At 53.3% G+C, this 20,458-nt stretch overlaps 1 protein-coding gene across 1 annotated transcript in view; it reads right to left on the reverse strand.

Annotated features, from left to right (window-relative positions):
* SKI (SKI proto-oncogene) overlaps positions 1 to 20,458 on the reverse strand; it is a gene marked incomplete at its 5' end in the record, with an annotated part of 89,653 nt that overhangs the window by 54,627 nt on the left and 14,568 nt on the right. The gene's annotated exons all lie outside the window — the stretch shown is intronic.

The following is a 20,458-nucleotide window of genomic DNA, read 5'->3' on the forward strand; positions in this document are numbered from 1 at the left end:
CTCTGGAGGCTCTAGACAGTACCATCAGGCAAGACAAATAAAAGGGCATCCGGACTGGAAAGGAAGAAGTGAAACTGCTTTTACTGAGGATGACATGATCATCTACACAGAAAACCCGATGGCGACTACAACAAAAGCCAGTAAGATTAGTAAGTGAGTTGAGCAAAATTGCAGGCTACACGATCAACATACAAGAATTGTACTGGCCGTTTATATTCAGTAAACGGATTTTTTAAAAATACTATTTACAAGACAAAAAAAAACCTTAATAGATAAATGAAAACATCTGACAAAACATCAAAACATGGTAAAAACCTGTGCGCTACAAACAACAAAATATTAAATTAAAAACAACCCAAATAAACAGAGAGCTTTCCATGGGTCAGAAAACTCCAGTTAAGATGTTCCCAATTTATCTACGGACTCAATTCAATCCCAATCAAAATTTCACAAAAATGTTCCCAGAAATTGACAAACTGATTCTAAAATTCATATGGAAAAGTGGAAGATCTCAAAGAGCCATAACAGCTCTGAAAAAGCACAGGGTTAGAGCATGAATATCACCTGATCTCAAGAATTATTTTAAAGCTACAACAATCCAAAACAGCATGGCGTTGATATAAAAAGATAAACAAGTGGATCAACCGAATACACATCCGCACAGCTGATTTCTGACAAAGGCACAAAGACAATCTAGTAGAGAAATAATCTTTACCACAAGCTCCACTAAAACAACTGAACACCTTGGGCAAAGAAATGAACTCAGGTTCACACCTTGCATCATACATAAAAATTAACTCAAAATGGATCACAGACCTAAATATACAACTTAAAGCTACAAAATTTCTAGAAGAAAACAGGAGATAATCTTTGTGACCTTGAGTTAGGAAAAAAGTTATCAGCTAGGAAACTGAAGTCCAAACAAAAGAACAAACTGAGGCCAGACGTAGTGGCTCACACCTGTGATCCCAGCACTTTGGGAGGCAGACGCAGGCAGATCATTTGAGCTTGAGTTCGCAACCAACCTGGGCAACATAGCGAAACCCCGTCTCTACAAAAAACACAAAAATTAGCCAGGTGTGGTGGCATGTGCCTGTAGTCTCAGCCAGTCAGGAGGCTGAGGCAGGAGGATCACCTGAGCCTGGGAGGTGGAGGCTGCAGTGAGCTCAGATCACGAGACTGCACTCCAGCCGGGGTGACAGAACCACACCCTGTCTCAAAAAAAAGAAAAAGAACAAACTGAAAAACTGGACCAAGTAAAAATTTCGCAGTTCTATTCTTCAAAAGACACTTCAGAAAAAGAACGCCACGGACAGGGATAAAGTCTACGTAAGGCACCAATGTGAAAAGGGACTTGCATCCAGAATACATAAAGATCTCTCACAAGTCAACAGTAAAACAACAAACCCAATCTAAAATAACTGGCAAAAATCAGAAGGGACATTCCACCAGAGAAGACATATGGTGGCAAATAAGCACAAGAGAAGCCACTCCACAATCTCAGCGATGAGGGAAGCTCAACCTAAACCCCAAGGAGATGACGCCGCACACCCATCAGGACGACGGAACTCCTAAGCCCGCCCACCACGCGCGCCGGCGAGGACGTGGAGCAGCAGGAACTCTCACCGCTGGCAGGACGCGGGACGGTGCAGCCACCTTGGAAGATAGTCTGGCGGTTTCTAAAAGTTAAACACAAGCACAAATATATGATGCAGCCATTCCACACCTAGGTATCCATCCAGGGAAATAAAACCGTGTGTCGCGACAACAACTTGTACCCGAATGTTCACAGCCGCTTTCTTTGTGACAGTCAAGAACTGGAAACACTCCACACGCTCCAACAGGCAAACGAAGGAACAAACGCGACATCCACACAGGGGAACACTGCCCAGCACACGCCAGGCGTCGAAGGAGCCCAAAATAATTACGCTGAGGGAAGGAAGCCAGACCAAAAGAAGAACATATTGTAGGATTTCATTTAGACAAAGCTCTAAGGAAGGCAACGCATCTACAGGCCCAAAAGCAGACTGCTGCAGCCTGGGGAGAAAGGGGTGTGGGCAGGAGAGAACTTCTGGGTGACGGACAGGTTCATCCTCTGGACTGCAGCGAGGGTTTAATACATGTTTTACACGCGTGTGCATACATCAGAAATTATCTAACTGTATGCTTTAAATATACGCAGCTTATTATGTTAATTACGCCTCAAAAAGAGGTTTTAAAAAATAACTACACAGCAATCATCCCAACCGCACCCGTATATTCCAGGCTTCGTTTGTTCTATAGCTTTCAACAGCCTCCACAGCTCAGGACAAAGGGAAACTGGTGGAACGAAACCACCACGGCTTCTGTCGCTGACCTCAGAAATGCCCTTTTCCATCCTAAGAGTTTCACAAAAACAACGTAGCTCTGTGTTACAGTTATTCTTTCTCTAGATCAGGAACCTGCAAGCGTTTCCTGTAAAGGACCAAATCACACATACTTTGGGTTTGTAGGCCACATGGTCTCTCTCACACCTACTCAGCCTTTCTGCTGTGACACAGAACAGCCACAGACGGCACCGGCGAGGGCGGGCCACGCACCTGTAACACTTTACTCACAAAAGCAGGCAGGGGGTGCCGGAGGAGCAGCAACCACCATGTCATCTGGGAACTTGCTAGAAATGCACATTCTCAGACCCTACCTCGAACCTGGGAACCCACAGTTCTGGGGATGGAGCCCACAGCATGTCATTTCAGAAGCCAGTCCATGATTCCAAAGCCTGGGTTTGAATATGCTGGTCTAGAAAACCGGCCAAGTGATGAGCTGATCTGATTTAAAAGGAACACATCCCAAGGCAAACACTCAAGGGCCAGGAACTGCTGACCCCGCTCCCAGGTGGGGCCCTGGGCCACCTCAGATAAAACATGAGTCCCGCCAGGCGCGGTGGCTCACGCCTGTAATCCCAGCACTTTGGGAGGCCAAAGCGGGTAGATCACAAGGTCAGGAGTTCAAGACCAGCCTGGTGAACATGGCCCACCAACATGGTGAAACCCCGCCTCTACTAAAACTTAAAAAATTAGCCGGGCGTGGTGGCAGGTGCCTATAATCCCAGCTACTCAGGAGGCTGAGGCAGGAGAATCCCTTGAACCTGGGAGGCAGAGGTTGCAGTGAGCTGGACCGTGTCACCGCACTCCAGCCTGGGTGACAGACCAAGACTCCAACTCAAAAACAAAAACAAAAAAAAACATGAGTTCCCTGACCAAGCCACTCATGGGGGAGAAAAAGAAAAGAAAAGAAAAGAAAATGACATTCTTGATAAACCTGTTACTCCATTTCCTGACTGACAAGTTTCAGCGCTTTCAAAAAGAAAAAAAAAACCATTCTCAAACGCCTCTGCTGCCCTTCCATGACGCCGCAGCACGCTCCGCACAGCCACTGCCTGATCCTCCCAAGGGGGCGATTCGGCCTCAGCATCTAGAATGGGGGCATCTGAGCTGGTCCCACACACACCAGCCGAGACCACTCTATGCTGCAGACACCAAACATACGGGTTTAAGGACCAGGAATCCTGTGCGTCCACGCGTGCATGCACACACATTGTCGCGAGATAAAACACCACATTCCAAGAAAATAACGTCTGGCTGTCCAAAGATTACTGCTGGTTAAAGTCGCAAATAATCAGTATTGCCGTATTTCCCTTTATAAAGTACCTCTTCACCCTCTTCCTTGCTCAATGCTTAAAATGTCAACATTTACTTAAAATGTTTTGCAGGCTGGGCGTGGTGGCTCAAGCCTGTAATCCCAGCACTTTGGGAGGCTGAGGTGGGCAGTTCACCTGAGGTCAGGAGTTCGAGACCAATCTGACCAACATGGAGAAACTCCAAATCTACTAAAATTACAAAATTAGCCAGGCGTGGTGGTGCACGCCTGTAATCCCAGCTACTCAGGAGGCTGAGGCAGGAGAATTGCTTGAACCCGGGAGGCGGAGGTTGCGGTGAGCCCAGATCACACCATTGCACTCCAGCCTGGGCAACAAGAGCAAAGTTCCGCCCCCAAAATAAACAAATCAATAAAAATAAAAACGTAAAATATAAAAATCTTTTGCAAATCCAGAGAAACATGTCAAGAAGATATAATAATTCAAAAACATAATGAGGAAAGAAATCCAGTTTTTAGATGGAAGAGCAACATCGCTTCAACCCCATTCTCCTCTCAAAAGTCGCCGAGAGCCCGGCTCTGGGATGAAGGAAGCATTGTCTCGAGCTCAAGCACACACAGGGCCGGAGGCAGCTGGGAGGAGGCGGCTGGGGGCCAAGCAGCTGCGCAGGCAGACGCCAGGGAGCCACGCCGACGCGCTCTGGCACCAAAGCGCTGCCACGGGAGGGGAGGCCTTGCAGAAGCAGGATCAGGGGCTGGTCCACACGTCTGCATAAGAGCTATCCACGGGGCTCCTAGGTGCCCTCCCCCCTGCAGCCACGTCAGCCTCGACGTGACCAGACGGAAAAGAATTGGCAATGTGGGGAAATGCCCCTTTAAAAAGTCGAGGTCTGAAATCAACCAAAGGAATGCAGAGCAAACCAGCAGGACAAACTGTCAAGGAAAACATTAATGTCTGCAGCAATAGGAGAAAGATACGGCATCCACAAGTCACAACAGGTAAGAGCTTTTACAAAGAGAAAGACAGGATATCTTAGAAACGAAAATGAAATCATGAAACTAAAAGTAGCCAACAAAGAAAGTGCTGGATGATAAGGTGGAGACCTCCAGAGAGTAACCCTGAGCCACAAGGGGACAGCAGGGAGGCCACAGCAAGAGCACCAGTGCCAGGAGGACCAACATCAAGCCCTAGGGAGCGCTAAGCAGGAGATGCCACGGGCGCCGTCCCATAGATCGGGGCATGAGCCTCCTGGTAACGAAAACCTGACAAGGGCCCAGCAGGTGCCCAACACAGGGCCAAATACAAGCCGCCTCGAGGTGTCTGACAAGATGACATTTTGAATGCCAGATCCAAGAGGAGGTTTTGAAAGCTCCTGAAGGACACAGTCAGGTCACATGTCAGAGCCCAAGGCAGATGGCAGGGGACTTCGCCATGGGGACACCAGAGGCAAAACACTGAGGAGGGCTGACAAGTGTTCTGTTCCAGCCCTCCACACACAGATGCCCAGTTACCCGGTCAGCCATGCAACACCCAAAGCACGTGCCTCCCAGGCACCCAACTGCACAGCGTGCTGCGGTCACTCAGATAAGGACGAACCCAGGAGGGGAACCCCTAGAACCCCACAGCAGGAAGAGCACAGAAATACCCAGGGCAGGCAGGTGGGGGCCAGCTGGCCATCAGCCTCTGGACCACAGAGGGAGGGGCAGGGAAGAACGCTGGAGCAAGGACGGAGCAGCCAGAGATCCTGAGAAAACCAAGCAAGGGAGTAAAAAACAAGACGCTGCCTAACTCCAGGAACACACAGTGGAGAGGAAATGAGGTCAGGCACACAACTCCAAGACAGAAAGCAGTGGCACGAGACAGGAAATGAGGTAAGGACACAGAGTGCTCCAGAAAGGAAATGAGGTAAGGACACAGAGAGCTCCAGACAGGAAATGAGGTCAGGACACAGAGGGCTCCAGAAAGGAAATGAGGTCAGGACACAGCTCCAGATAGGAAATGAGGTCAGGACACAAAGAATTCCAGATAGGAAATGAGGTCAGGACACAGAGCGGCACAGACAAGAAATGAGGTCAGGACACAGAGTGCTCCTGACAGGAAATGAGATCAGGACAAAGAGAGCTCCAGACAAGAAATGCAGTCTGGACAGTGTGCTGCAGACAGGAAATGAAGTCAGGACAAAGGGTGGCACAGACAGGAAATGAGGTCAGGAGACAGAGAGCCCCAGACAGGAAATGAGGTCAGAGACACAGAATGGCTCAGACAGGAAGAGATCAGGACACAAGAGTGGCGCAGACAGGAAACGAGGTCAGTACACAGAATGCTCCTGACAGGAAATGAGATCAGGACAGAGAGAGCTCCAGACAAGAAATGCAGTCCGGACAGTGTGCCGCAGACAGGAAATGAAGTCAGGATAAAGGGTGGCACAGACAGGAAATGAGGTCAGGAGACAGAGAGTTCCAGACAGGAAATGAGGTCAGGACAGAGAGAGCTCCAGAGAGGAAATGCAATCCGGACACAGCATGTTCCAGACAGGAAATGAGGTCAGGACGCATAGTGGCACAGACAGGAAATGAGATCAGGACACAGCATGTTCCAGACAGCAAATGAGGTCAGCACACAGAGAGCTCCAGACAGGAAATGAGGTCAGGACAGAGAGAGCTCCAGACAGGAAATGCAGTTAGGACACAGCATGTTCCAGACATGAAATGAGGTCAGGACAAAGGGTGGCACAGACAGGAAATGAGGTCAGGACACAGTGTGGCACAGACAGGAAATGAGGTCAGGACACAGCATGTTCCAGACAGGAAATAAGGTCAGGACACAGCATGTTCCAGACAGGAAATGAGGTCAGGACAGAGAGCTCCACACAGGAAATGAGGTCAGGACAGAGAGCTCCAGGCAGGAAATGAGGTCAGGACACAGAAAGCTACAGGCAGGAAATGCGGTCAGGACACAGAGCTCCAGGCAGGAAATGAGGTCAGGACACAGTGTGTTCCAGACACGAAATGAGGTCAGGACACAACATGCTCCAGACAGGAAATGGTCAGGACACAGTATGCTCCGGGCAGGAAATGAGGTCAGGACACAGTGTACCAGATAAGAAATGGGGTCAGAAGACACCACTCAGTCATATTAATCAGCCAAAGGATAGATTTATCAAAACTCAAGACACACGGTGTCAGCACGTGGGGCTGTGGCAGGTACAGGTCTAAGCAGCTGGACCGAGGTCAAGCACCACAGTGCTTGTCGCTCAGGTACATGGGGTCAACAGAAGACTATGCAGCAAGAATGGGGAGCGTCCCTGCCTGTGGAAAGTGGGGCAGGACAGGATGGGGACACTGGCTGCCATCATTCAGCTTTTGGTATGCCATGGACTCCTTAGCTAAAGATAAAAAGACAAAAGAAAGGCCACATGGTGGGGTGACAAACACCAGAGAGAAGCTTGTCTAACAGGCATGTGGGGTGTGGCGCCAGTCCACAGCACGCACCACATGACAGAGAGGTGACATTGTGGGGCAGTGCCCAGCCGTGTCCCCTAAAAGCCACCTGCACCCAAGTGCACAGCACAGGCATTTGGAGGAAAGAAGTGTTGTCATGGCTATCTCCACTCTCAGAAATCCCCCAGAACTCACCTGACCGCAGGCACCCCACAGGTGTGCAGCAGGTGGTTGCACGCCTCAGGTGCATGTGCCGATGGACCGTGCTATTCCACCAGCAAATGCCCTGTGCATCACACACACACACACACACACACACACAGAGTGACCACAGTCTGGCTGAGACTCTGATAACTTCAGGAACAAAGAGAAGACTCCAATTCGGCTCCTACCTCCCAGTCCACTTCACCCCTCCCCAGAGATGGTAGTGATGGCCACAAGTCTAGGCACAAGGCCAGACAGGTAGACCTGTCACTGCACACAAGGACAGGCTGACAGCTGAAAGCCGCGTCCTCAATGCGCCCAGACTGAATATCAAGTAAATTAAAATAAAAAGCAGTCCAGTAGGCATCTAAGTAGAATCTCGAGCCTTCGGGCAGGGATGGTAATCCTAGGATGAGGCACTGCCATTTCAGGGCTGTTCGAGACGGGGACATGTCACGCTGGAGATCGCAGTGCAGCAGAGTCCCCCAAGCACCCTGTGACACAAAGACCCACGGGGGGAGAGCAGAGCCGAGCCCTTCCCCCCCACCAACGGGCACCACGCTCGGGGACCGGTTGGGCCAGCACTCTCACAGGTGCACCAGCAGGCTGTGGCCACCTCTAGCGTGGATCTTCCAGATTCTTCACAATCAGCGTCTGGAGGGGAACAAGCAGTTCCCACATGGGTCCAACACCTCAGAGAAGCAGCGCGAGTGCCAACCCCAGCCCCCCATGGTCACTGGAGCCCACCTGGAACGTCTAGAATAGTGCCTTCTGTCCAAGAGTCACGTGAGGCAGCTCCAGACAAGCATCCATGGTATGAAGATCAGGCGCGTGGCCCTCGCCGCCATGGTCCACACAGTCAGGGTGGGCGTCCAGAAGGACCCAGAGCCTTCTCTTCCAGCAGCAGGCGCTCTGGAGATACCACTCTGGCCCAAGAGGTGCGCAGACCACCAGAAAGCAACCCTCAGCCAGGCTGGCATCGATGCCCAGCCCCCACACACACCTCCCCACTGCTGTCACTGTGGGCTCTCACCCCTGGTATGGGGGGCACAACGCTCCCAAAGGCCTCGAGCCAGGGCCACACCAGCGCACAGGGGATCTGCGCCTTACTCCCGGGTCCTCTGTATGTAGCACCACCAGCTCCATCCTCCATCTGCTCGCACCGTTCCTAGCTGTCAGCACTAGGGGCATGTGGCTCATTTAGTAAGTGCACACGTGTTGGGAAGATGTCCTCAGGAACAAAAGTGAGGAGACCATGGCAGAGGCCGGCAGCCCCCTGAGACAGGGCATATGTGCAGGAAGGGCTGACAGGAACACAAGGCTGCGTGTCCTGTTCATTCTGCTTCCTCCAAGTGTGTGTCCGAGGACGACCTGCACTCACAAGTGGCCAGGCTTCTCCCTGGGTTGTAAACAAACGGATACACCAAAACTCAGGAAGTCCCCTTTATGGATAACTCCAGACACCCAAAGTCTGGAGAGCCTCCCAGCTTCTGCCTCCTGTGCTGGAGCCTGTGATGTTGGTTGGCCTGGGTGCTCCGGACTCCCCAGGGGAGGCTGCGCTGCATGCGGGTGCTGGACTCACAGAGCAGCTAAAGCAACTGATCCGAATCGCGTTATGAAATATTTACTCCAATTTAGCAATTCTCACTATTTTTTTTTTTTTTCAGACAGGGTCTCACTCCATCACCCAGCCTGGAGTGCAGTGGCATGACTTGGACTCACTGCAACCTCTGCCTCCCAGGTTCAAGGTATTCTCATGCCTCAGCCTCCCGAGTAGCTAGGATCACAGGCACCTGCCACCATGCCTGGCTAATTTTTGTATTTTTAGTAGTGACGGGGTTTTGTCATTTTGGTCCAGCCTGGTCTCAAACTCCTGACCTCAAGTGATCTGCCCATCTCCAACTCCCAAAGTGCTGGGATTACAGGTGTGAGATACCACGCCCGGCCTCACTTTCTTCTTCTAATGTTTAATAGTTCAATCTTCCATGGATGTGCTGGGACCATGAGAAGGCTCTTCCAGAAGAGCTGAGCACCAGCCTGGTGCTGGCCCTGAGGGAGGAACCCATACCACGAGCTTGGGGACAGCTGTGAGGACACTGGCCAGGTCCTCTGGAGGGCCACAGACTGTGCCAGAAAGGCCCGTGAGCAAGGGGCTGCTCCCTTCCCCGAGCTGTACCTGCTCCACGGGCACTGACTGCTGGGCTACCGGGCTTCTCTCAAATGTGGAAATAAAGACCCTCGGTCAGCAACTCAGACGGACGAAAGCCCTCCATAGGTCAAAACACCACGACACAAAGGGGCCTGCAGAGGTACTGCCATGCGGGACCCAGGCCCAAGCTGCTTCCAGGGAGGCTGAGTGCGGCCCTGCACCAGGGTCAGAACGTGGGGCAGCCTCCCCAGCAGCCACAGCACCCACCTGGGGCCCAGGGGATTCTCAATCGAGCCAGGCCACAGCAAACCCTGGTCTTGGGACACAGCCCCCTATTCAGCTTTCTCACCTTTCATGGAGCAGCTAAAAATGAATGGACCCGTTCTTTACAAGACTTTTGAAAACTTAAGGTAGGATAAAGTTTGCCATTAAACTGGAGAAAAAGGGACAGTTTTCAACCCTCCACGTCTGAAGAGCGCCCTGCCTGCCCTTGGCTGCTCCTCCTCCTCGGATCTCTCACCGGGGGGTGCGCAGAGACCTGGCAGGAAACCCCGAGAGGCCTCCCCACAGGTGTGCAGAGCACTGGCAAAGACCGGCGTCACTCCCACATGCCACAGCGCGTCTGGGCACAGCCACTGCCAGGAACAGTGAAATGTCAACGGACATGACAGCTGGCGAGGCCTCCAGAGACGAGGCCAGATAAGCCGGCTCAGCCGCACTGTGCCCGGAGCCAAGGGGCGGGGAGGGAAGCAAGAAGGGGAGAAGCTGCGGGTTTGTGTCACTGGCCAACAACCACCGGACTCGGGAAAATGGTCGACATTCACAGGGAAAGAAATACTTTGCCGTTCATTTTTCTAGAAAAAGCCACTGTGTACAAACACAACTTCACAGCGGAGACCTGTGAACCCATCGCACACACTGGGCTCCACCAGTGACACGGAGCAGGTCCCCCACGCCCGGCACCAGCCCCCCGCCGACGCTGCCCACACAGAGGCAGTCACCGTTAGGCAGGCAAGGGCTCTACGGGGAAAGGAGGGCGGCTGCAGCTGGGGATGAGCCTCGATGGCCTCACACCACCTGGGGACCAGGACAGGAGCGGACACGCCATACGTCACTGCAGCGGGCCGTGAGGGCACTTGAGAGCTGGGAAAGCCCTGCTGGCTCTGAAATAAGACGTCAGCAGGGGCCGGGGCGGGGGGAGGGTGCAGGGGCGGGGCCGGGCGCCAGGCTCAGCCTGTAATCCCAGCACTGTGAGAGGCCAGGCGGGAGGATGGCTTAAGCCCAGGAATTCAGGAGCAGCCTGGGCCACAGAGCAAGACCCCATCTCTACAAAAAATAAATAAATAAAAGGACATCAGCAGATACCAAGACCTGTGGGCAGCCAACAGAAGGACAACTCGGGCGTCAAAACTGACTAGAATGGACAGTAAGAGTGACTCTTTCCAAACGCGGTCCGCGGCGCTACTAACTGGCAGGAAGGCAGGCGGGAGGAGAAAGGCGAGGCTCCAGCAGCAGCAGGGGCCAGGAGTGCAGTCAGCGCCTGGCGTCCCCATCCCTAAGACAAGCAGACTCACCAGGGATCTGGCCCACCGGGAGAAAGTTCATGGGGGCAGGGGACTTTCGGGGTCCAAAGTCCCTCGGCAGATTACTCATTAATCACCAAGGGAGAGGCTCTCCCGAGGAAAGCATGGGGGCCGCTTGTTCTTGATGCGTCCCATGCCTCTGACACGGCACCGGCCCCCCTGGGGTTGCCCCTACCCACCTGCCCGTCTGGGCCCTGCCAATGCACAGCCGGCTACCCGGGGCAATGACGCAGGCCCAAGAGAAGAGTCAGTGAGCCGCCAGGCAGGTCCCAGGCAGAAGTAAACCACTGAAAAGGGCGTGGCAGACACAGGCACAGCGTGGCCAGGGGAGCCAGCTTCCCAGACTTGATCACTGTGTCACGGTCACACACCACATCCCCTTACTTTTAGAAATTCAGACTGAAGGGCTGAGCAGGGAGGACCCCACTGACTGAAACCTTCTCTCAAATAACCTGCAAAAAGCTGCGAAAACAATCGTGGCGAGAGGAGGCCAGTGCCAGCAGCAGCTAGGCTCGGTGAATGGGGACTCACCATGTTCTTCCTGCAACGTCACTGTATGGAGGTTTGGAGGTTTCTCAAAATAAAAAGACCTAAACCAAGGACAGGCAGCAGGCTTGGCTTGCAAACGGGCCACTTCCTGCTCCCCCGTCAGCCGTGGGCAGCGGCACACCTGGGCAGCAGTGGCCACCCCACAGCCGAGGACGCACCAGGAACGGACATCGGGTTCTGGGATGGCCAGAGAGCAGCGCGAGGGCTGCCCAGCACCACGCCGGGCTCTCTGTTGAGCAGGGCAACGAGCATCCTTAACTTTTAAGACACACTGAGTGGTTTCCTTAAAACAGGTGGCCATGGCCGGGCACGGTGGCTCATGCCTGTAATCCCAGCACTTTGGGAGGCCAAGGTGGCTGGATCACTTGAGGTCAGGAGTTAGAGACCAGCTTGGCCAACATGGTGAAACCCTGTATCTACTAAAAATACAAAAATTAGCCGGGTGTGGTGGCATGTGCCTGTAATCCCAGTTACTGGGGAGGCTGGAGGCAGGAGAATCACTTGAACCCGGGAGGCAGGAGGCAGAGGTTGCAGTGAGCCAAGATTGCGTGACTGCACTCCAGCCTGGGGGATAGAGTGAAACTCTGTATCAAAAAAAAAAAAACAAAAAAAAACCGGTGGCCAAAAGCTGCAACAACAGCAAGACACTGAACTCCGGCAACCTGAAATGTTCTGACTGGAACAAACTCTCCAACGATAAAAACACCTCCAATTCCCATTCAACAACCTGGGTCGTAACTGGCAAATCCAACAAAACCTGTGGCCTGTTGAGCAGGCGGCAGGACAGGGAGGCCCCATGAGGCCAAGGCCGGTGAGTTGGTTGGAGTTGGGGACACCGTGAGCCCTCTGTGCTGGCTCTTCCCTCCCCCACACTTTCGGCCCCAACAACAGCAGCGGGGGAATCAGGCATCTCTCAGCCGGCTCTCCACTCACCACCTTGCTCTCATTTTCAGAAACATCTCTTCCCAGTAAGAGTCACCTGGGGTCAGTTTCTGCCCACTCAGATCACACCATGGGTGAGGAGCCGGTCACCTGGGACCATCAAAGGCAGAGACACTTGAAAGGGTCCCCTCAGCCTTGCTCTCAAACAGCCCTGGGGCATCGAAGGCTGAACTGAGCAGAGAAGTGGCTCCCATTGCCGGGCACCTCCCGGTGGCACAGCTGTGCACGTGGCCAGCAACTGCAGGAACACCCGGCCTGCACGCTGGACCCTGGAGCCTCACACGTCCTCAGCCTGTGGGCTTCCCCCAGCATCTCCACCAAGGAGGCAAGCGGCCCTGTGGACCCAACCATAATGGGACCCAATGCCCAGGCCCAAGTCAGACGCACCCTGCGCGCCCACTGACGATGCTGCCATGGAAGCTGGCCTCCAACTCAGAGCCGACTATCAGGGCAGCAGTGCCAGGCGGCACCAAGAACCAACAGCAATCGACCACATCTGCCACTGGCCTGACAGCCTCGCCGGCTGCCTCACATGCTCCAGGCATTTTGCTAAGTACCTACGGGAATCCATCAGCTGACCACCAGGCTGGCTGGCTGTGGGCACAGCCCCCATGCCAATGCCCAGACGCGGCTCCTGAGATGGCTTGTGGGACCCAGCTGCCTCTTCCAAACAGGAGGGGGGCCAATGGGAAACTGAGGCCTAGAAAAGTAATGGAACGCGGCCCACACTTAGAGTAAGAAGGTAGCCCAGCCATGCTCCTAACCCCTAAGCCACGTTGCCTCTCTCTACGCTCCTAGAAACTTCCACTTGACTGAAAGAATCCAAAAGTACACCGACCACTATTTGCACAGAGAAGACATGAGAAGGAAAGACAGCGAGTTCAACAGCAAACCCGGCTGCAGTGACTTTCACTTCACTGTGGGCAAAGGAAAACCAACAGGCACAGCCAGTGCCTGCCAGAGAGGCTGCCCCACGCCTTTCTCGAACCAGCGCAGAGCTCCGCCCGCCTCGGGTCAAAGGCTGCCTGTCCAGGCCCCGCCACTGCCAGGCTTCCTTTTGAATCCAACGAGCAGCATCACAGTTGCATTGCCCCAGTGGCACAGGGGCCCCAGCGTTATTTGCAAAACAAAACGTGAGGACCCTCCACTGGAGAGCCACCCTGCGGCGCCCCTCATTAATATTCAACAGTTAGGACAAAGCCGGACAAAAGAGCAGAGCAGGTCACCAAGCTCCGAACCCACCCTGAGTCCCAGCCTGTTCCTGATTCCAAGATGGGGCCTTTGGAAACCAAGTAACGGAAATGGCTGCCAGCCAGGGTGAGTCCAGGCAGCCCCGGAGAGGGGACGCGGCAGCGTGGGCACGACCCAGCCAGACCAGAGCAGAGTCCAGGAGCTCCCCCCAGAACTTGGTGGTCTCAGGGCCTGGAAAGGCAGCTGGCCGGGCCCCTGGGGCTCTGGGGAAGGAACGTGGGCTGCTCCAGAAAGTACCCAAAAGCACCAGGGCCCCTCTGCGCACTCACCAGAGCCTCTCCGTGAGGCACCGGAGCACAAGAGCAGACATGAAACAAGCCAGGCCCACCCCCTCACCCGTCACCACCAGCAGAGCCAAACAAGTCAACATGGGGCTGAGACTGGTTCCAGCCCACATGCCCTGGTGAAAGAGGCGGGCACGCGGCGTCCAAGGGCGGTCCCAGCTGCGTCAGCAATGGTGTGTCCAGGGGAAGGAGGCCAAGGTGTGCAGCCAGCAGTGAGGCCCCTTCCCGAAAGCCAGACTGGACTCGGGCCGGGGCAGCTGTGCGCTCCCCAAGGGCACCTGTGAGGCCCAGGAAAGAGGAAGAGCAAGTCCTGATGCCAGGAGCAGGCCCTGGGGCTCCTGTTTTCAGGGAAAAGTCAAGGTCAAGCCAGCAGATTGTCCCAGAAACCCCAAGTGGCCAGGGCAGGAGGATACACACTTCCTGCCTGGTGGCTACACCCCAACCCCAGGGAGACATTTCTAGGGGTTGCCAAGAAAACGGCACCTTGCCCCGGTCCACCACACCACCCACATTTGGCAATGGGATTCCAAAGGGAGGACGCTGATGGGCTTCTGTGTGGTAGGAAGTATTTTCAGGGAAGCCATCACTTTGCTAAAAGAATTTTCTCCAGGATCTGGCAGGACATAACTTCAGAGCGAGAAGAGAGGAGGCAGAGGGAAGCTGCAAACAGGCCCCTGGTCATTTTGGGAATCTGGGGTCCTCTCGCTGCCCTTCCCTGGCCCCAGGCTGAGGGCAGCCCGTGACCCAAGCCCTTCCCTCTCTGACTGCACACACCCACGCACACCTGTGCACACACATGCCCATGGTTCCTTTTTTCTTTTTAAGACGGAGTCTCGCTCTGTTGCCCAGGCTGAAGTGCAGTGGCATCATCTCAGCTCACTGCAAACTCTGACTCCCAGGTTCAAGTGATTCTCCTGCCTCAGCCTCCCAAGTAGCTGGGACTACAGGTGCGCGCCACCACACCTGGCTAACTTTTGTATTTTTAGTAGAGATGGGGTTTCACCATATTGGCCAGGCTGGTCTTGAACTCCTGACCTCGTGATCCACCTGCCTCGGCCTCCCAAAGTGCTGGGATTACAGGCGCGAGCCACTGTGCCCAGCCTGTGCCCATGGCTCTTGCACAGGCCTCCCAGAAAGTAGAAGCAGCCTGGCCACGGTGGGCAAGGTGGAGGTCCCTGAGGCCCCGGCAGGTTCCTCTTTGCTGCTGCCACAGGCCAGGCGCACAGTAGGTGCTCCTTCATGGAACAGCAGCCCCGTTCAGGCCTGACTGCCGCATCTCACTCTGAGACTGCCTCCCCCAACGGCACTCACAGCCCTTGGCCCCAGCAGGTGACTGTCATGTCTGCATCACACAGAAGCCCTTTCCATGAGCACCACCAGTTCCGGCAGAGCCCCCGCCCAGCTCGCACAAAGGAGGGGTGGGGAGTCTGACTTGCGGACGGTGCTACACACTGAGGCTCACAGAGCGTCTCCTCTTACAAAGATGAATCTGGCGCCGAGACGCTCCAGCTTCCTGACCACCACAGCAGAGGACGGAGGCAGCCTCCGGCAACAGAGGGAGGATCAGACCACGGTGCATGCCGTAGACAAACAGGAGACAGAAATCTACACCAAGTGGAACAGGATCACTAACCAGAGTAGAGAAAGAAGCACAACTGAGCAAAAGCCTCCACATACAACTCAACTCAAAGAGGGACTCAGGCCAGTCGCGGTGGCTCAAGCCTGTAATCCCAGCACTTTGGGAGGCCGAGACGGGCAGATCACAAGGGCAGGAGATCCAGACCATCCTGGCGAACACGGTGAAACCCCGTCTCTACTAAAAAAAATACAAAAAACTAGCCGGGCTTGGTGGCTGGCGCCTATAGTCCCAGCTACTCGGGAGGCTGAGGCAGGAGAATGGCGTAAACCCAGGAGGCGGAGCTTGCAGTGAGCTGAGATCCGGCCACCGCACTCCAGCCTGGGCAACAGAGCGAGACTCCGTCTCAAAAAAAACAAAACAAAAAAAAAAAAAGAGGGACTCAGACATTCCTCAAAGAGGATACAGGAGGGACCAATAAGCACATGAAAAAATGCTCAACATACTAGTCATCAGGGAAATGAGAAGCAAAACCACAATGAGATGCCACCTCACACCCATCAGGATGGCTGCTGTCAAAAAACAGAACGAGTGCTGGAGAGGATGTGAAGACAGTGTTGCTCGAACGCTGTTGCTGGAAGTGGAAAATGCTGCAGCCACTATGAAAAACAGTCGGTTCTTCAAAAAGAAAAACGGGCTGAATGTGGTGGCTCACGCCTGTAATCCCAGCACTTTGGGAGGCCAGGAGTCAGAGACCAGCCTGGTCAACATGGTGAAATACTGTCTCCACTAAAAATACAAAAATTAGCCAGGCGTGGTGGCATACACTTATGGTCCCAAATACTCAGGAGGCTGAGGCAGGAGAATCACTTGAACCCAGGAGGCGGAGGCTGCAGTGAGCCGAAATAGAGCCACCGCACTCCGGCCTGGGCAACAGAGTGAGACTTCTCTGCCTCAAAAAAAAAAAAAAAAAAAGGCCGAGTGCCGTGGCTTACGCCTATGATCACAGCACTTTGGGAGACCGAGGCGGGTGGATCACGAGGTCAGGAGATGGAGAACATCCTGGCTAACACGGTGAAACCCCATATCTACTAAAAATACAAAAAAATTAGCCAGGTGTGGTGGCAGGCGCCTGTAGTCCCAGCTATTCGGGAGGCTGAGACAGGAGAATGGCATAAACCCAGGAGGTGGAGCTTGCAGTGAGCCGAGATGGCGCCACTACACTCCAGCCTGGGCAACAGAGAGAGGTGCCATCTCAAAAAAAAAAAAAAGAAAGAAAGAAAGAAGGAAGAAAAAATAGGGCCAGGTGCAGTGGCTGATGCTTGTAATCCCAGCACTTTAGGAGGCCAAGGTGGGTAGGTCACATAAGGTCAAGAGTTCAAGACTAGCCTGGCCAACATGGTGAAACCCTGTCTCTACAAAAAATACAAAAATTAGCTGGGCGGGGTGGCACATGCCTTTAGTCCCAGCTACTTGGGAGGCTCAGACAGGAGAATCACTTGAGCCCAGGAGGTGGAGGCTGCAGTGAGCCAAGATCGTGCCACTGCACTCCAGCCTGGGTGACAGAGCAAGATGCTGTCTCAAAAATAAATAAAACTAGAATGATCAATGATCCAGCAATTCCACTTCCGAATCTACACCCAGAACTGAAGGCAGGGTCTCCAGAGGTCACTGCGCACCCGTGCTGACAGCAGCATCATTCACGACAGCTAAACTGTGGAAGTCACCCATGTGTCCACCGACAGAAACGGGTAAACAAAATACATCCAGGCAACAGCCTGCGGTTCAGTCTTAAGAAGGAAGGAGCCGGGCACGGTGGCTCAAGCCTGTAATCCCAGCACTTTGGGAGGCTGAGACGGGCGGATCACGAGGTCAGGAGATCGAGACCATCCTGGCTAACATGGTGAAACTCCATCTCTACAAAAAAAAAAACACAAAACACTACCCGGGCGAGGTGGCAGGCGCCTGTAGTCCCAGCTACTCGGGAGGCTGAGGCAGGAGAATGGCGTGAACCCGGGAGGCGGAGCTTGCAGTGAGCTGAGATCCGGCCACTGCACTCCAGCCTGGGCAACAGAGCGAGACTCCGTCTCAAAAAAAAAAAAGAAAGAAGGAGACTGTGACACAGGCTGCTCATGGCTGCACCTTGAGGACACGGCGCTGAGTGAAATAAGCAGTCACAAAAGGACAGATCCCGTGCGACTCCACTCACAGGAGGCAGGAGGTCCCTAGAGTCACCAAACTCACAGAAACAGAAAGCGGTGGGTGGGTGCCGGGGCCTGGGGGCGGCAGAATGGGGAGTGAGTGTTTCACGGGGACAGAGGCTGGGCCTGGGAAGGTAGGTGAACAGCAGTGTGAATTTGCTTCATAGTTTTAGCTGTTCTGATGTTGGGTGCATATATATTATTGCTAGATCTTCCAGCTGATTCGACCCGTTTATCATTCTGTAACTACTTTTCCGTCTCTAGGAATAGTTTCTGAAAAAAAAGTCTATTTGGTGTGATACAAATGGAGCCACTCCTGTTTTCTTTTGGTCACCAGTGGCATGGGACGTCTTTTTCCATTCCTTCACTGTCGGCCTGTGTGTTCAACACTGCTGAATGGTACACATAATGGTAAACATTATGTCTATTTTGCCACAATAAAAAAACGTAATATGTACAAGTTACAGAAAAAATTACTGAAATAACAACCAACCGACCAAAAAGCAAAGAAATACAAACTAAACGATGAGATTTTTCACCTTTCAAATTAACAAAGACATTCTAAATGACAGAATCTTTTTTTTTTTTTTTTTTCCTCTGAGATGGAGTCTCGCTCTGTCGCCCATCCTGGAGTACAGTCGCACGATCTCAGCTCACTGCAACCTCTGCCTCCCAGGTTCAAGCAATTCTCCTGCCTCAGCCTCCCGAGTAACTGGGATTACAGGCGTGCGCCACCACATCCAACTAATTTTTGCATTTTTAGTAGAGACGGGGTTTCACTGTGTTAGCCAGGATGGTCTCGATCTCCTGACCTCATGATCCGCCCGCCTTGGCCACCCAAAGTGCTGGGATTACAGGTGTGAGCCACCGCACCCAGCCTGTTTTTTGTTTTATGAGACAAAGTCTCACTCTATCACCCAGGCTGTAGTAGAATGTCACCATCTCGGCTCACTGCAACCTCCACCTCCCAGGTTCAAGTGATTCTCCAGCCTCAGCCTCCCAAGTAGCTGGGACTACAGGTGTGTAACACCACACCTGGCTAATTTTTGTATTTTTTTAAATAGAAACATGGTTTTACCATGTTGGCCAGGCTGGTCTTGAAATCCTGACCTCAGGTGATCCACCCACCTCAGCCTCCCAAAATGCTGGGATTACAGGCATGAGCCACCACACCCAGCCTAAATGACAGAATCTTAAAAGTCGTCAGGAGGGGCCGGGTGTGGTGGCTCACGCCTGTAATCCCAGCACTTTGGGAGGCCAAGGCGGGCGGATCACGGGGTCAGGAGATCCAAACCACCCTGGCTAACACGGTGAAACCCCGTCTCTACTAAAAATACAAAACATTAGCCGGGCGTGGTGGCGGCGCCTGTAGTCCCAGCTACTCGGGAGGCTGAGGCAGGAGAATGGCGTGAACCCGGGAGGCGGAGCTTGCAGTGAGCTGAGATGGCGCCACTGCACTCCAGCCTAGGTGACAGAGCGGAGGTAAGTCATCAGGAGGTAGGAAAATGGGCAGTTTCTCAACTCTGTGGGCATGGGCATGTAAACTGCACACCATTCAAAGAAAAGTTTGGGGAAAACAACACCACCTTTTAGGGGAATCTCAGAGCCTACTAAGGAAATGATCAGAAATGTGGACAAAGATCTAAGCACAAACAGAATCATCCCAGCTGAGCTAACATACAAAAGCAATCTATAGAGATGTGTATTGCGTGTGCGTGTATCAGTAAATAACAGGGTACCCGACAGACAGTGTGCCTCCCCACTGACCTGCCGCATCCACAAGAAGCTTACCACACCCCCAGCATCCCACGCAGCAGAGAATGCGTTTACAGCCAACAAGACTGACGACAGGGAGGGTTGGGACGCTTCGGAAGACAGCCAGGCCTGACCGACGCCCTCCAACCAAGCTGTTTCACTCCCAGGCCCACATGTGCACCACAGTACACCCAAGAGCAAGCACTCTGCCCATTCGTCCCAAGGCACAAGAACAGGACGAACAAAGCTGCACGGTGACAGTGACACAGTGAGCCGGCCAGAGTGACGGGCACTCGAAAAGCACACGTGCAGACCAGTATCCTGACAGGGCCTTCTGCAACAGAGCACAATGGCCAGCCTGCAGAAAGAGCGGGCGGGGCAAGAGGACGGTGGCCCCCGCTGAGGAGCATGAGAGGGCAGGGCAGGGATGAAGCAGGCGGTAGCTGGAGAACACTGACATCTCGTGCAGCCAGCATGTGGTCACGAAGCTTGTGTGATGTGTTTGTGTTAACACACGCCCTGAAGCATCTCTTGCAATACCAAAACATGGCCCATGCCCTAGACACTAAGTAAGTTCCAGACCCTCAATACCAACTAATACTCCAAAATACCACAGGGCTGGCCCAAAAAGGCACCAGGCACCCAAGGCACTGATATCCCAAAGGTGCTGAGCAGAGCAGGGCAGACGGGGAACCGCGTTCACATGCCCTTGTGATAAACCAAGAACTCTGCCCTCACCCACGTCTGCATTTGTCTTTTATACCTTTCTGTGTTATGTGAATACTGTGCTGGTGTGCTTTTCACTTACTTCTTACAAGAATGTCACAGTAATATTCCTACAGAAAACACAGGCCAGGCGCGGTGGCTCACACCTGTAATCCCAGCAC

Source organism: Mandrillus leucophaeus, unplaced genomic scaffold (genome assembly GCF_000951045.1).
Source record: "Mandrillus leucophaeus isolate KB7577 unplaced genomic scaffold, Mleu.le_1.0 Scaffold305, whole genome shotgun sequence".
Classification (NCBI taxonomy): domain Eukaryota; kingdom Metazoa; phylum Chordata; class Mammalia; order Primates; family Cercopithecidae; genus Mandrillus; species Mandrillus leucophaeus.